Raw genomic sequence first — 15,434 nt, 5'->3', positions numbered from 1 at the left:
ATCTAGCGTCAGTTTTCACGCACACTTTGCGTAATATAACCTAACCATGCTTAGATAATAGGAACGACGCGTGAAATAGACGTGAGACGCGACATATTAATTCTGTTGTCATTTTTAACGCAACTTTTGCATAATATAACCTAACCAAGCTTAGGTAATCGGAACAACGCGTGAAAGATACTTTAGACGCAACATACTAATCTATTGTCACTTTTCATACACACTTTGCGTATTATAACCTAACCATACTTAGGTAATTGGAACGACGTGTTAAAGAGACTTGAGACGCAAAATACTAATCTAGCGTCACTTTTCACGAACGCTTTGCGTAATATAGCCTAACATGGTTAGGTAATCGGAGCAACGCGATAAAGGGAATTGAGACGCGACATACATTATGTCACTTTTAACGCACACTTTGCGTAATATAACATAACCATGCTTAAGTAATCGAAATGAAGCGTTAAAGAGACTTGAGACGTGCCATACTAATCTATTGTTACTTTTCACGCACACTTTGTGTACTATAACCTAACCATGCTTAGGTAGTCGGAACGATGCGTTAGAGAGGCTTGTGATGCGACATATGCATGGTAATTGAAACGACTCGTTAAAGAGACTTGAGACGCGACATACTAATCTACTGTCGCTTTTCACGCCAAATTTGCATAATATAACCTAACCATGCTTAGGTAATCGGAACGACGCATTAAAGAGCAATGAGACGCGGCATACTAATCTAGCGTCACATTTCACGCACACCTTGGGTAATATAACCTAACCATGGTTAGGTAATCGGAACAACGCATTTAAGAGACTTGAGATGGGAAAACTAATCTAGCGTTACTTTTCTCGCACACTTTACGTAAACCTAACAATTCTTGGGTAATCGGAACGACGCGTTAAAGGGACTTCAGATGCAACATACTAATCTAGTGTCATTTTTTATGCACTCTTTGCGTAATATAAGTAACCATGCGTAAGTAATCGGAACAACGCGTTTAATGAGTTTTGAGACGCGATATACTAATCTATCGTCACTTTTCACGGACACTTTGCGTAATATAACCTTAGCATGCTTAGGAAATCGGAACGACGCGTTAGATAGACTTATGATGCGACATACTAATCTATTGTCATTTTTCACACATACTTTACGTAATAATATAACCTAACCATATTGAAGTAATTGGAACAATGCGTTAAATAGAGTTGAGACGCGACATACTAATCTATTATCATTTTTCACGCACACTTTGCGTTATATAACTTAACCAGGCTAGCGTTAACGTGTCGTTCCGATTACCTAAGCATGATTAGATTATATCATGCAAAGTGTTCGTGTAAAGTGAAGATAGATTAGCATGTCGCGTGTCAAGTCTCTTTAACGCGTCGTTCTGATTACCTAAGCATGGTTAGGTTATATTACGCAAGGTGTGCGTGAAAGTGATGCTAGATTAGTATGTCGCGTCTCAAGGCTCTTTAATGCGTCGTTCTAAGTACCTAAGCATGGTTAGATTATATTACGCAACGTGTGCTTGAAAAGTGACGCTAGATTAGTAAGTTGTGCCTCAAGTATCTTTAATGCGTCGTTTCGGTTACCATGCTTATGTCGCGTCACAAGTCTCTCTAACGCGTCGTTCCGATTCCTAAACATGGTTAGGTTATATTACACAAAGTGTGCGTGAAAAGTAACAATAAATTCGTAAGTCGTGTCTCAAGTATATTTAACGCGTCGTTGCAATTACCAAACCATGGTTAGGTTATATTACGCAAAGTGAGCGTGATAAGTGACGCTAGCTTAGTATGTCACGTCTTAGTTCTCTTTAACGCGTTGTTCCTATACACTAATTATGGTTAGGTTATATTACAAAAATTTTGCATGAAAAGTGACACTAGATTAGTATGTCGCGTCTCAAGTCTCTTTAACGCGTCGTTTCGATTACCATGATTATCTCGCGTCGCAAGTCTCTTTAACTTGTCGTTCCGATTACCTAATCATGGTGAGTTTATTTTTTCGCAAAGTGTGTGTGAAAAGTGACGCTAGATTAGTATGTCGCGTCTCAAGTCTCTCTAACGCGTCGGTCCTATTTCCTAAGAATGGTCTGGTTATATTACGCAAAGTGTGCGTAAAAAGTGACGCTAGCTTAGTACGTCGCGTCTCAAGTCTCTCTAATGCGTCGTTCCGATTTCTAAGCATGGTAAGGTTATATTACGCAAAGTGTAAGAAATAAGTTACGCTAGATTAGTATTACACATCTCAAGTCTTTGTAACGTGTCGTTTCGATTACCATGCCTATGTCGCGTCACAAGTCTCTCTAACCCATCGTTCCGATTACCTAAGCATGGTTAGGTTATATTACGCAACGTGTGCGTGAAAAATGACAATAGATTAGTATGTTGCGTCTCAAATGAATTTAACGCGTCGTTCCGACTACCTAAGCATGCTTAGGTTATATTACGCAAAGTGTGCGTGAAAAATGACAATCGATTAGTATGTGGCGTATCAAGTCTATTCAACGCGTCGTTACGATTACCTAAGCATGGTTAGGTTATATTACGCAAAGTGTGCGTTAAACGTGACGCTAGATTAGTATGTCGCGTTTCAAGTGTCTTTAACGCGCCGTTTCGATTACCATGCTTAAGTTGCGTGACAAGTCTCTCTAATGATTCGTTTCGAATACCTAAGCATGGTTAGGTTATATTACGCAAAGTGTGCATGAAAAGTAACAATAGATTAGTATGTCGCATATAAAGTCTTTTTAACGAGTCGTCCCGATTACCTAAGAATAACTAGATTATATTAAGCAAAGTGTGCGTGAAAAGTGACGCTAAATTAGCATGTCGCGTCTCAATTCCCATTAGCGCGTCGTTCGGATTACCTAAGTATGGTTAGGTTATATTACCCAAGGTGTATGTGAAAGTGACGCTAGATTAGCATGTCGCGTCTCAAGGCTCGTTAACGCGTCGTTCCGATTACCTAAGCATAATTAGGTTATATTACGCAAAGTGTGCGTGAAAAGTGAAGCTAGATTAGTATGTCGTGTCTCAAGTCTCTTTAACGCGTCGTTCTGATTACCTAAGCATGGTTAGGTTATATTACGCAAGGTGTGCGTGAAAGTGACGCTAGATTAGTATGTCGCGTCTCAAGGCTCTTTAACGCTTCGTTCTGAGTACCTAACACTACTAGAAAACAGGTAATTTGCGACGGACTGAAAATTCGTCGCTAAAAGTGCAAAATTGCGACGGATTTAGCGACAGACAAATAATCCGTCGCTAAACCGCCAAAAAACTTGGCGGGAGAGTCCCCGCCAACTTAGCGACGGATTATCCGTCACTATCCCGTCGCTAATTTGGCGGGGTTTTGGAGGGAATGATTACCGCCTAAAAACTTAGCGACGGATTAATAAATCCGTCGCCAAATGCTGTAATTTCAAAACGCAGCGTTTAAAGCAGCAAATTTAGCGACGGATATGTACAATCCGTCGCAAATATGCTGCTTCAAACGCTGCGTTTCATTTAATTCGATTTTAGCGACGGAATTTATAAATCCGTCGCTAAAATCGAATTAAATGAAACGCAGCGAACCCTTCTTCTTCCTTCTTCTTCCTTTTTTCTGTTTCCGCCGTTTTCATTTTGTTCTCTTTCCGGCGATTTCCCTTCTTCTCCGCAGCCCCTTCTTCTCCGATTGCCCTCCATTCTCCGCCGCCCTTTCCTCTTCTTCTTCGCTACCGTCTGTTCTTCGTTGCCGTTCTGTTCTTCGCTGCCGTCAACCGTTCTCTCCGCCGTTCGTCTGCCGTCAACCGTTCTCTCTGCCATTCGCCGCCGTTCTTGCCGGCCACCACTCAGGTAAGGGTTTTATTTTTTTGTCATTCTTTTATTGTTTAACTATTTAATAAATATATATAATTATTTTTTAAAAAACAGTCCCGCCCGCCGCCACTGCCTCCGGTAAGTGTCCCGCTGTTGCCTTTGGTGAGACCCGCTGCTGGCTCCGGTCAGTCCCGCTGCGGCCTGAGGTAAGTTTTTTAATTTTTTTATTGTTAATTATTGTATTAATTAGAGATTAGGGTTAATTTAAATTAGGGTCAATTTTCTGTTTTTAAAAATATATTAAATTAGTTTAGATTTAGGTTAATCAAATTGTAATTGTATAATTAGTTTAATTAATTTAGTTTAGGATTAGTTTTTTTAATTAATTACGGTTATTTATCTATTTTTTTTAAATTATATATTTTTTTTTGGGTTAGGTTAATTAAATTATATTTGAATTAGTTTAATTTAATTAGTTTAGGGTTAGTTTTATTTATTAGGGTTAATTATCTATTTTTGTAGTAAAATATATTAAATTCTTTTAGGGTCTAGGTTAATTAAATTATATTTGAATTTGTTTAATTTGTATTAATAACTTATAATAATCATTTGTTTATAATTATTGTTTATTTGTTAATTAGTTGATTAAATTAGGCTAATTAGTGTAATTAACGTTATAAATATAATTTTCGATGTAGTTGGATTGTATTGTTGGATTGTGGTATGAAATTTGCTTGCAGGACTTCCCTGAAAAATGGGTGATGCTCATTTTTAGGGGAAGTGCTTCCGAATTTTTATTCGATTTTTTATTATTATAATAATACGTGTTTTTTAAATGTGATAGGTTTGTATTCTCTGACACTCGCTGCGCATAGTGGTTCCGACTTATCTGGGCTTTTCATCTTCTCTTTGCGGTTCTGCCCTTCAACAAGTAGGTTTTATTGCTTATTTTGATTTATTTTAGTTGGAATAGATTTTATTTACAACATTCAACCTATAAATAAATCTCGATTTTATTCCCATCGAATAAAATCGCAAACCTAGCCTTAGAGTTCCCATCCCGTGTGTTCAAGAGATTGAACGTCACGGGATTGTACAGTTTGTACAGTTTGCAAAACTGGTCCTCCCGTAACTCGGTCACGAAAACCATATATGTCTAGTAGCGGTAGAAAAATATTTGGTTGTTTTCCAGCGTTTGTTATCCGGGTGGATGTATAGTATATGTTTTGTAACGCTTATTCCTCGCGGAATATATAATTAGCGTTACAGCGCATATACTAAATATCCCACTGAAGGAGAACGACGCCGGAAGGCTGCCGAATATTTTTCTCCGTTGCTAGGCATATATCGTGGCCGAGTTAAGGGGAGCCAGTTTTGCGAATGGGATAGGTCCATACCTTTAAAGCAATCAATTACATTGACTTTGCTATTCTCGAGCGAAAACCCTCCTAATTATCCGTGCTACAGAAATGGATACATATCGAAGTTGGATGTATAGGCGGCTCCAGGGCGGGTTGCTGTACCCTGGTTTTGAGGAGCGCGTCCAAGAGTTTGTAAATTTCGCTTTACGCCATCCAGCGTGTATGAGCGGGCCCGATATTAAATGCCCTTGCCCTAGGGTGGGATGTAAAAATACGAGTTACCGAGATGTCGAAACAGTGAAGCTCCACATTTTGCAGAAAGGGTTTGTTAAAGATTATCAAGTTTGGGTTTTTCATGGGGAGTGAAATGTTTTAAATCCTCGTCCTGTTACACAACTGCCGGAGTATGACGTTGACATGGAATATGAGGGGGGTGACGAGTTCAACTCAGTTCAGAGAATGGTTATTGATGCTGCGGGTCCAGAAGTAGTGTTTACGGAGGAGGAGCCGAATAATGAAGCTAAACATTTTTATGATATGATGCGTGCGGCCGAAGAACCTGTATGCCCCGGTAATAGCAAACATTCTCCCTTGTCTGTAGCTGCTAAAATGTTGGACATCAAATTTCGACATAGTGGGTCAGTAGCTTTAGTAGATGATGTGACCGAATTTATACAAGAGCTGCTCCCAGAAGACAACAAGATGCCAAAGAACTTTGCTGAAATAAAGAAGATAGTCAGAGGTCTTGGGTTGCCGGTTGAAGTTATCGATTGCTGTTTCCGCAACTGCATGATTTATTGGGGGTCAGACGCGGAGTTAACGCGATGCAAAATTTGCGATCACGAACGGTGGAAACCGCCCCCTAAAGGAAATTCTGTGAAAAGACGAGTTAACGCCCCTTATAGGAAAATGTTTTATTTTCCTATAACTCCGAGACTGCAGAGGTTGTACGCTTCTAAAGCCACCGCCAAGCATATGACGTGGCACACATAACACGAAATGGTTGATGGAAAGATGTGTCACCCGTCAGACTCCCCGGCGTGGAAACATTTCAGTGAATTGCATACAGAGTTTGCGGCAGAAGTTTGAAATATCAGACTGGGCCTGTGTACTGATGGGTTTCAGCCATTTGGGGCCTTCGGGCAGAATTATTCATCATGGCCTGTAATTTTGACACCATACAATCTCCCCCCAGGGATGTGTATGAAAGATGAGTTCATGTTTTTAACTGTTATTGTCCCTGGGCCTCGAAATCCTAAACACCAAATGGATATTTTCCTGCAGCCGTTGATAGCTGAGCTGAACCAACTGTGGGAATTCGGAGTGCAGACATATGACGTTCAAAGGCGACAGAATTTCCAAATGAAAGCGGCACTTATGTGGACAATTAATGATTTTCCTGCTTATTCGATGTTGTCTGGCTGGAGCACATCTGGGAGACTGGCTTGCCCACACTGCATGGAAAATACGGATGCTTTTACGCTTAAAGGGAGTAGAAAACAGTCGTGGTTTGACTGTCACAGAAAGTTCTTGCCTCGTGGTCACCCGTACCGTCGTAATACAACTCATTTCCGAAAAGGAAAAACCGTAAACAATAGTTTCGGACAGCCGAAAACCAGAGAAGAATTGTTGGCAGAGGTGGACAGTCTGGGATTTATGAAGGCATATGAAATTGGGGCTGAGAAAAATAATGTTGTGAAGTCGGAAAATTATGGTTGGAATAAAAAAAGTATATTCTGGGATTTGCCGTATTGGAAAACGAATCTAATTCGTCACAATCTCGATGTCATGCATATTGAGAAAAACGTATTCGACAACATTTTCAATGCTGTACTAAATATTCCCGGGAAAACAAAAGACCATGCAAAATCGAGAGAAGAGTTGAATGACATATGTGCTCGGCCTGAGTTAGCAAAAGATTCGGTTACTGGGAGATTTCCTAAGGCAATGTATGCTTTGGATAGGGACGGAAAAAAAGGCTTTGCTCGAGTGGATTAAGTTAATAAAATTTCCAGATGGCTATGCGTCCAACTTGTCCAGATGTGTCGATACAATCGGTATGAAAATGCATGGAATGAAAAGTCACGACTGCCACATTTTTATGCAAAGACTTTTGCCAATCGCTCTCCGTGATCTATTACCGAAGGAAGTGTGGGAGCCTATAACAGAGTTGAGTATCTTCTTTCGTGAGTTAACCTCCACGTCTCTAACAGAGAAAGATCTAGATCGTATGAGGCTGGAAATCCCAAAGATATTGTGTAAGCTGGAACGTATTTTTCCTCCCAGCTTTTTTGACTCCATGGAACATCTACCCGTACATCTACCGTACGAAGCTATGATGGCAGGGCCGGTTCAGTATCGCTGGATGTACCCATTTGAAAGGTAATATTACTGAAGTTTCTCAATTCTGTGTATCAGTATATTAACATGTAATGTTTACTTACTGTGGCGTATGTGGAATCAGATATTTGAGAAAACTGAAAAAAAAAAGTGAGCAATAAAGGGAGGGTGGAAGGAAGCATTAGTAGCGGATACTTAAATGAAGAAACCGCAAAATTTGCAGCCTATTATTTTTCAGAAGGTGACCCAATGATACCTGAGCGGCTGCAAAGAAATGAAGTTTGTGCGTCGTTCCGATTACCTAAGCATGGTTAGGTTATATTACGAAAAGTGTGCGGAAAAAGTGACGTTAGATTAGTATGTTGCGTCTCAATTCTCTCTAACGCGTCATTCCTATTACCTAATCATGGTTTGGTTATATTACGCAAGGTGTGCGTGAAAAGTAATGCTAGATTAGTATGTCGCGCCTCAAGGCTCTTTAATGCGTCGTTCCGATTACCTAAGCATGGTAAGATTATAATACGCAAAGTTTGCGTGAAAAGTGACGCTAGATTAGTATGTCGCTTCTCCAATCTCTTTAATGCGTGGTTTCGATTACCATGCTTATGTCACGTCACAAGTCTGTCTAACGCATCGTTCCGATTACCTAAGCATGGTTAGGTTATAGTACGCAAAGTGTGCATAAAAAGAATCAATAGATTAGTATGTCGCGTCTCAAGTCTCTTTAACACGTCGTTCCTATTACATAAGCATGGTTAGGTTATATTACGCATAGTGTGCGTGAAAAGATAATCGAACGACGCGTTAAAGAGACTTGAGAGGCGACATACTAATCCAGCATAACTTTTCACGCGCACTTTGCCTAAAATAACTTAACCATGCTTAGGTAATCGGAACGACGCGTTAAAGAGACTTAAGACGTGACATACTAGTCTAGCGTCACTTTTCATGCACACTTTGCGTAATATAACCTAACCAATCTTAGGTAATCGGAACAACGCATTAAAGAGACTTGAGATGCGCCATACTAATCTAACGTCAATTTTCGAGCACACTTTGCGTACTACAGCCTAATGATGCATAGGTAATCTGAACAACGCGTTAAAGAGACTTGAAACACGACATACTAATGTTGCCTCCCTTTTTACACACACTTTGCGTAACATAACCTAACCATGCTTAGGTGATTGGAATGACACGTTAAAAAGACTTGAGACGCTCCATACTATTTTAGCGTCACTTTTTACTCACACTTCGCGTAATATAACCTTACCATGCTTAAGTAATCGGAATGACGCGTTAAAGAGACTTGAGACACGACATACTAATCTACCACTATTCAGTCATTCTTTGAGTAATATAACCTAACCATACTTAGGTAATCGAAATGATGCGTTAAAGAGACTTGATACGCGACATACAAATCTATTTTCACTTTTACCGCACACTTTTTGTAATATAACATATCCATTCTTAGGTAATTGGAATGACACGTTAGATAGACTTGTGACGCGACATAAGCATGGTAATCGATACGACGCAATAAAGAGACCTTAGACGGGAATTACTAATCAATTGTGACTTTTCATGCACACTTTGCGTAAGATAACCTAACCATGCTTAGATAGTAAGAACGACGCATTAAAGAGACTTGAGACGCGACATACTAATCTTGCGTCACTTTTCACGCACACTTTGCGTAATATAACCTAACCATGCTTAGGAAATAGGAGCGACGCGTTAGAGGGACTTGAGACGCGACATACTAATCTAGCGTCAGTTCTCATGAAACTTTGCGTAATTTAACCTAACCATACTTAGGTATTCAGAACGACGCGTGAAAGTGACTTGTGACGCGAGATAAGCATGGTAATCGAAACGACGCGTTAAAGAGACTTGAGACGAGACATACTAATCTAGTGTCACTTTTCATAAACACTTTTCGTAATATAACCTAACCATAATTAGTTAATAGGAACAACGCGTTAAAGAGAACTGAGACGCGACATACTAAGCTAGCGTCACTTTTCACGCTCACTTTGCGTAATATAACCTAACCATGGTTAGGTAATTGCAACGACTCGTTAAATCTAGTTGAGACACGACTTACTAATTTATTGTTACTTTACGCACACTTAGTGTAATATAACCTAACCATGCTTATGTAATCGGAACGACACGTTAGAGAGACTTGTGACGCGACATAAGCATGGTAATCAAAACGACACATTAAAGATACTTGAGACGCGACATACTAATCTAGCGTCACTTTTCAATCATACATTGCGTAATATAACCTAACCATGCTTATGTACTCAGAACAACGCGTTAAAGAGCCTTGGGACACGACATACTAATCTAGCGTCACTTTCACGCACACCTTGCGTAAAATAACCTAACCATGCTTAGCTAATCAGAACGACGCGTTAAAGAGACTTGAGACGCGACATACTAATCTAGCTTCACTCTTCACGCACACTTTGCGTAATATAACCTAATAATGCTTAGTTAATCTGAACGACGCGTTAAAGACCCTTGAGACGCAACACGCTAATCTAGCGTCACTTTGACGCACACCTTGAGTAATATAAGCTAACCATGCTTAGGTAATCCGAACGACGCGATAAAAAGACTTGAGATGCGGCACACTAATTTCGCGTCACTTTTCACGCACACTTTCCGTAATATAACCATTATTAGGTAATCAAAACGACGTGTTAAAGAGACTTGAGATGCGACATAGTCGTCTAGCGTTATTTTTCACGCGCTCTTTGCGTGATATAACCTAACAAGGATTAGGTAATCGGAAGGACTCGTTAAAGAGACTTTAGATGCGGCATACTAATCTATTGTTACTTTTCAGACACACTTTGAGTAATATAACCTAACCATGCTTGGGTATTCGGAACGACGCGTTTGAGAGACTTGTGACGCGACTTAAGCATGGTAATCGAAACGACGCGTTAAAGAGACTTGAAACGCGACATACTAATCTAGCGTCACGTTTAACGCACACTTTAGGTAATATAACCAAAGCATGCATGGGTAATCGAAACAACGCGTTAGAGAGACTTTTGACGCGACATAGGCATGATAATCGAAACGACGTGTTACATAGACTTGAAACGCGTAATACTAATTTAGTGTCAACCTAACCATGCTTAGAAAATAGGAACAAATGCGTTATAGAGACTTTAGACGCGACATACTAATCTAGCGTCACTTTTCTTGAACACTTTGCGTAATATAACCTAGCCACACCTAAGTAATCGGAACGACGCGTTAAAGAGACTTGTTACGTGAGATAAGCATGGTAATCGAAACGACGCGTGAAAGAGACTTGAGACGCGACATACTAATCTAGCGTCACTTTTCACGCACACTTTTCGTAATATAACCTAACCATGCTTAGGTTAAGAACAACGCGTTAGCGAGAATTGAGATGCGATATACTAATCTAGCTTCACTTTTCACATACACTTTGCGTAATATAACCTAACCATGGTTAGGTAATTGCAACGACGCGTTAAATCGACTTGAGACACGACATACTAATTTATTGTTACTTTCCGTGCACACTATTCATAAAATAACCTAGCCATTCTTGGGTAATTGAAACGAAGCGTTAAAGAGACAGGAGACGCGACATACTAATCTAGCGTCACTTTTCATGCACGCCTTGCGTAATATACCCTAAACATGCTTAGGTAATCGGGACGACGCGTTAAAGAGACTTGAGAAGCAACATACTAATCTAGCCTTACTTTTCTCGCACACTTTGCGTAATATAACCTAACCATTCTTTGGTAATCGGAACGACGCGTTAAAGATATTTGAGACATGAAATACTAATCCTGCGTCACTTTTCACGCACTCTTTGCATAATATAACCTAACCATACTTAGGTAATCGGAACGACGCATTAAAGAGCCTTGAGACACGACATACTAATCTAGCGTGACTTTTCACGCACTTTGCGTAATATATTCTTAACCATGCTTAGCTAATTCGAACGACGCATTAAAGACACTTGAGACGAAACATACTAATCTAGCGTTACTTTTCTCGCACACTTTGCGTAAAATAACCTAACCATTCTTGGATAATCGGAATGACGCGTTAAAGAAACTTGAGACGCAACATACTAATCTAGCATCACGTTTTACGCACACTTTGCGTAAGTTAACCTAACCATGCTTAGGTAATCGGAAGGACGCGTTAAATAGACTTAATATGCAACATACTAATCTATTGTCACTTTTCACACACACTTTTCGTAATATACCCTAACCATGGGTAATCGGAACGACGCACTAAAGAGACTTGAGACACGACTAGGGCTAAGCATGGTTAGGTTATAGTACGCAAGGTGTGCGTGAAAAGTGACGCTAGATTCGTATGTCGCGTCTCAAGGCTTTTTAATGTGTCGTTCCAATTACATAAGCATGGTTAGGTTATATTACGCAAAGTGTGCGTGAAAAAGTGACGCTAGATTAGTATGTCGAGTCTCAAGTTTCTTTAACGCGTCGTTTTGATTACCATGCTTATGTCACGTCATTAGTCTCTCTAACGCGTCGTTCCGATTACCATAAGCATGGTTAGGTCATAATACACAAAGTGTGCGTGAAAAGTAGCGATTGATTAGTATGTCGTGTCTCAAGTCTATTTAACGCGTCGTTCCGATTACATAAGCATGGTTAGGTTATATTACGCAATGTGCGCGTGAAAAGTGACGCTAAATTAGTATGTTGCGTCTCAATTCTCGTTAACGCGTTGTTCCGATTACCTAATCATGGTTAGGTTATATTACGCAAACTGTGAGTGAAAAGTGCCTTTATATCCGTATGTCGCGTCTCTGGTCTCTTTGACGCATTGTTCCCTTTTCCTAGGCATGGCTAGCTTAAATTACACAAAGTGTGCGTGTAAAGTGACGCTAGATTAGTATGTCACGTGTCACTTATCTTTAACGCGTCGTTCTGATTACCCAAGCATGGTTAGCTTACGCTAGATTAGTATGTCGCGTCTCAAGTGTCTTTAACGCATCGTTCCGATTACCTAAGCATGGTTAGGTTATATTATGCAAGGTTTTCATGAAAAGTGACGCTAGATTAGTATGTCGCGTCTCAAGTCTCTTTAACGCGTCGTTTCGAATACCACGATTTTTCCCAAGAATGTTTAGTTTATATTACATAAAGTGTGCGAGAAAAGTAACGCTCGATTAGTATGTCACGTCTCAAGTTTCTTTAACGCGTTGTTCTAATTACCTAAGCATGGTTAGGTTATATTACTCAAGGTATGCGTTAAGAGTGACGCTAGATTAGTATGTCGCGTGTCAAGACTCTTTAATGCGTCGTTTTGATTACCTAAGCATGGTTTGATTATATTATGCAAAGTTTGCATGAAAAATGACGTTAGATTAATATGTCGCATCTCAAGTCTCTCTAACACGTCGTTCCGATTTCCTTAGCATGGTTAGGTTATATTACGCAAAGTGCGCGTGAAGAGTGACACTACATTAATATGTCTCGTCTCAAGTCTCTCTAACGCATCGTTCCTATTACCTAAGCATGGTTTGGTTATATTATGCAAGTTGTGCGTGAAAAGTGATGCTAGATTAGTATGTCGCGTCTCAAGGCTTTTTAATGCGTCGTTCTGATTACCTAAGCATGTTTAGGTTATAACATGCAAAGTTTGCGTGAAAAGTGACGCTAGATTAGTATGTCACTTCTCTAGTCTCTTTAACGCGTTGTTTCGATTACCATGCTTATGTCACGTCATAAGTCTCTCTAACGCGTCGTTCCGATTACCTATGCATGGTTAGGTTATAGTATGCAAAGTGTGCATAAAAAGGATCAATAGATTAGAATGCCGCGTCTCAAGTCTCTTTAACGCGTCGTTCCTATTACCAAAGCATTGTTAGGTTATATTACGGATAGTGTGTGTGAAAATTGACGCTAAATTAATATGTCCAGTCTCTAATCTCTTTAACGCATCGTTCCGATTACCTAGGCATGGTTAGGTTATATTACGCAAAGTGTGCGTAAAAAGTGACGCTAAGTTAGTATGTTTCATCACAAGTCTCTTTAACGCGTCGTTTCGATTACCATACTTATCTCTTGTCACAAGGCTCTTTAACGTGTTGTTCCGATTACCTAAGCATGGTTAGGTTATATTACGCAAAGTGTGCGTGAAAAGTGACGTTAGATTAGTATGTCGTGTCTCAAGTCTCTCTAACGCGTCGTTCCGATTTCCTAAGCATGATTAGGTTATACTACACAAAGTATGCGTGAAAAGTGACACTATATTAATATGTCGCGTCTCAAGTCTTTTTATCGCGTTGTTCCGATTATCTAAGCATGGTGAGGTTATATTACACAAAGCGTACGTGAAAAGTGACACTAGATTAGTATGTCGTGTCTAATGTCTATGTAACGCGCCGTTCCGATTACCTAAACATGGTTAGGCTATATTACGCAAAATGTGCGTAAAAAGTGACGCTAGATTAGTATGTTTCATCTCATGTATCTTTAACGCGTCGTTTCGATTACTATTCTTATCTCGAGTCACAAGTCTCTTTAACGCGTCGTTCCGATTACTGGTTATATTACGCAAAGTGTGCGTGAAAAGTTACGTTTGATTAGTATGTCGCGTATGAAGTCTCTCTGATGCGTCGTTCCGATTTCCTTAGCATGGTTAAGTTATATTACGCAAAGTGTGCGTGAAAAGTGACACTAGATTAGTATGTCGCGTCTCAAGTCTCTCTAACGCGCCGTTATGTTTTCCTAAGCATGGTTATGTTATATTACGCAACGTGTGCGTAAAAAGTGACGTTAGATTAATATTGCGCGTCTCAAGTCTCTTCAACGCATCGTTTCGATTTCCATGCTTATCTCGCGTCACAAGTCTCTCGAACGCGTCAATCGATTTCCTAGGCATGGTAAGGTTATATTACGCAAAGTGTGCGTGAAAAATGACAATAGATTAGTATGTCGCATCTGAAGTCTATTTAACGCATCGTTCCAATTACATATGCATGGTTAGGTTATATTATGCAGAGTGTACGTGAAAAATGACAATAGATTGGTATGTCGCGTCTTAAGTATATCAAACGTGTTGTTCCGATTACCTATGCATGGTTAGGTTATATTACGCAAAGTTTGCGTGAAAAGTGACGCTAGATTAGTATGTCGCGTCTCAATTCTCTTTATCGCGTTGTTCCGATTATCTAAGAATGGTTAGGTTATATTATACAATGCGTGCGTGATAAGTGACACTAGATTAGTATGTCGCATCTAAAGTCTATTTAACGCGTCGTTCCTATTACCTAACATGGTTAGGTTATATTACGCAAGGTGTGCGTGAAAATTGACGCTAGATTAGGGTATCGCGTCTCAAGGCTCTTTAATGTGTCGTTCCGATTACATATGCGTGGTTAAGTTATAATACGCAAAGTTTGCGTGAAAAGGGACGGTATTACCTGAGCATGGCTTGGTTATAGTACACAAAGTGTGCATAAAAAGGATCAATAGATTAGTATATCGCGTTTCAAGTCCCTTTAACGCGTCGTTCCTATTACCTAAGCATGGTTAGGTTCTATTACGCAAAGTGTGCGTAAAAAGTGACGCTAGATTAGTATGTTTCATCTCAAGTCTCTCTAACTCGTCGTTTCGCTTGCCATACTTATCTCGCGTCGCAAGTCTCTTTAACGCGTCGTTCTAATTACCTAAGCATGGTTAGGTTATATTAAGCAAAGTGTGCGTGAAAAGTGACGTTAGATTAGTACGTGGCGTCTACTTCAGGGCAGCGGATGGAAAGATTTTCTATACACACTGGAAAACGAAGAATCCAATCAAAATCCAGTTCTTCCCTGGTTGTCACATATGGACTCAAGTTCTTGGTTCTTCTCTTCCAAACAAAGAC

The sequence above is a fragment of the Mercurialis annua genome, linkage group LG8 (genome assembly GCF_937616625.2).
Source record: "Mercurialis annua linkage group LG8, ddMerAnnu1.2, whole genome shotgun sequence".
Lineage (NCBI taxonomy): Eukaryota > Viridiplantae > Streptophyta > Magnoliopsida > Malpighiales > Euphorbiaceae > Mercurialis > Mercurialis annua.
The sequence above is the reverse complement of the archived record's forward strand: the minus strand, read 5'-3'. Positions refer to the sequence as shown.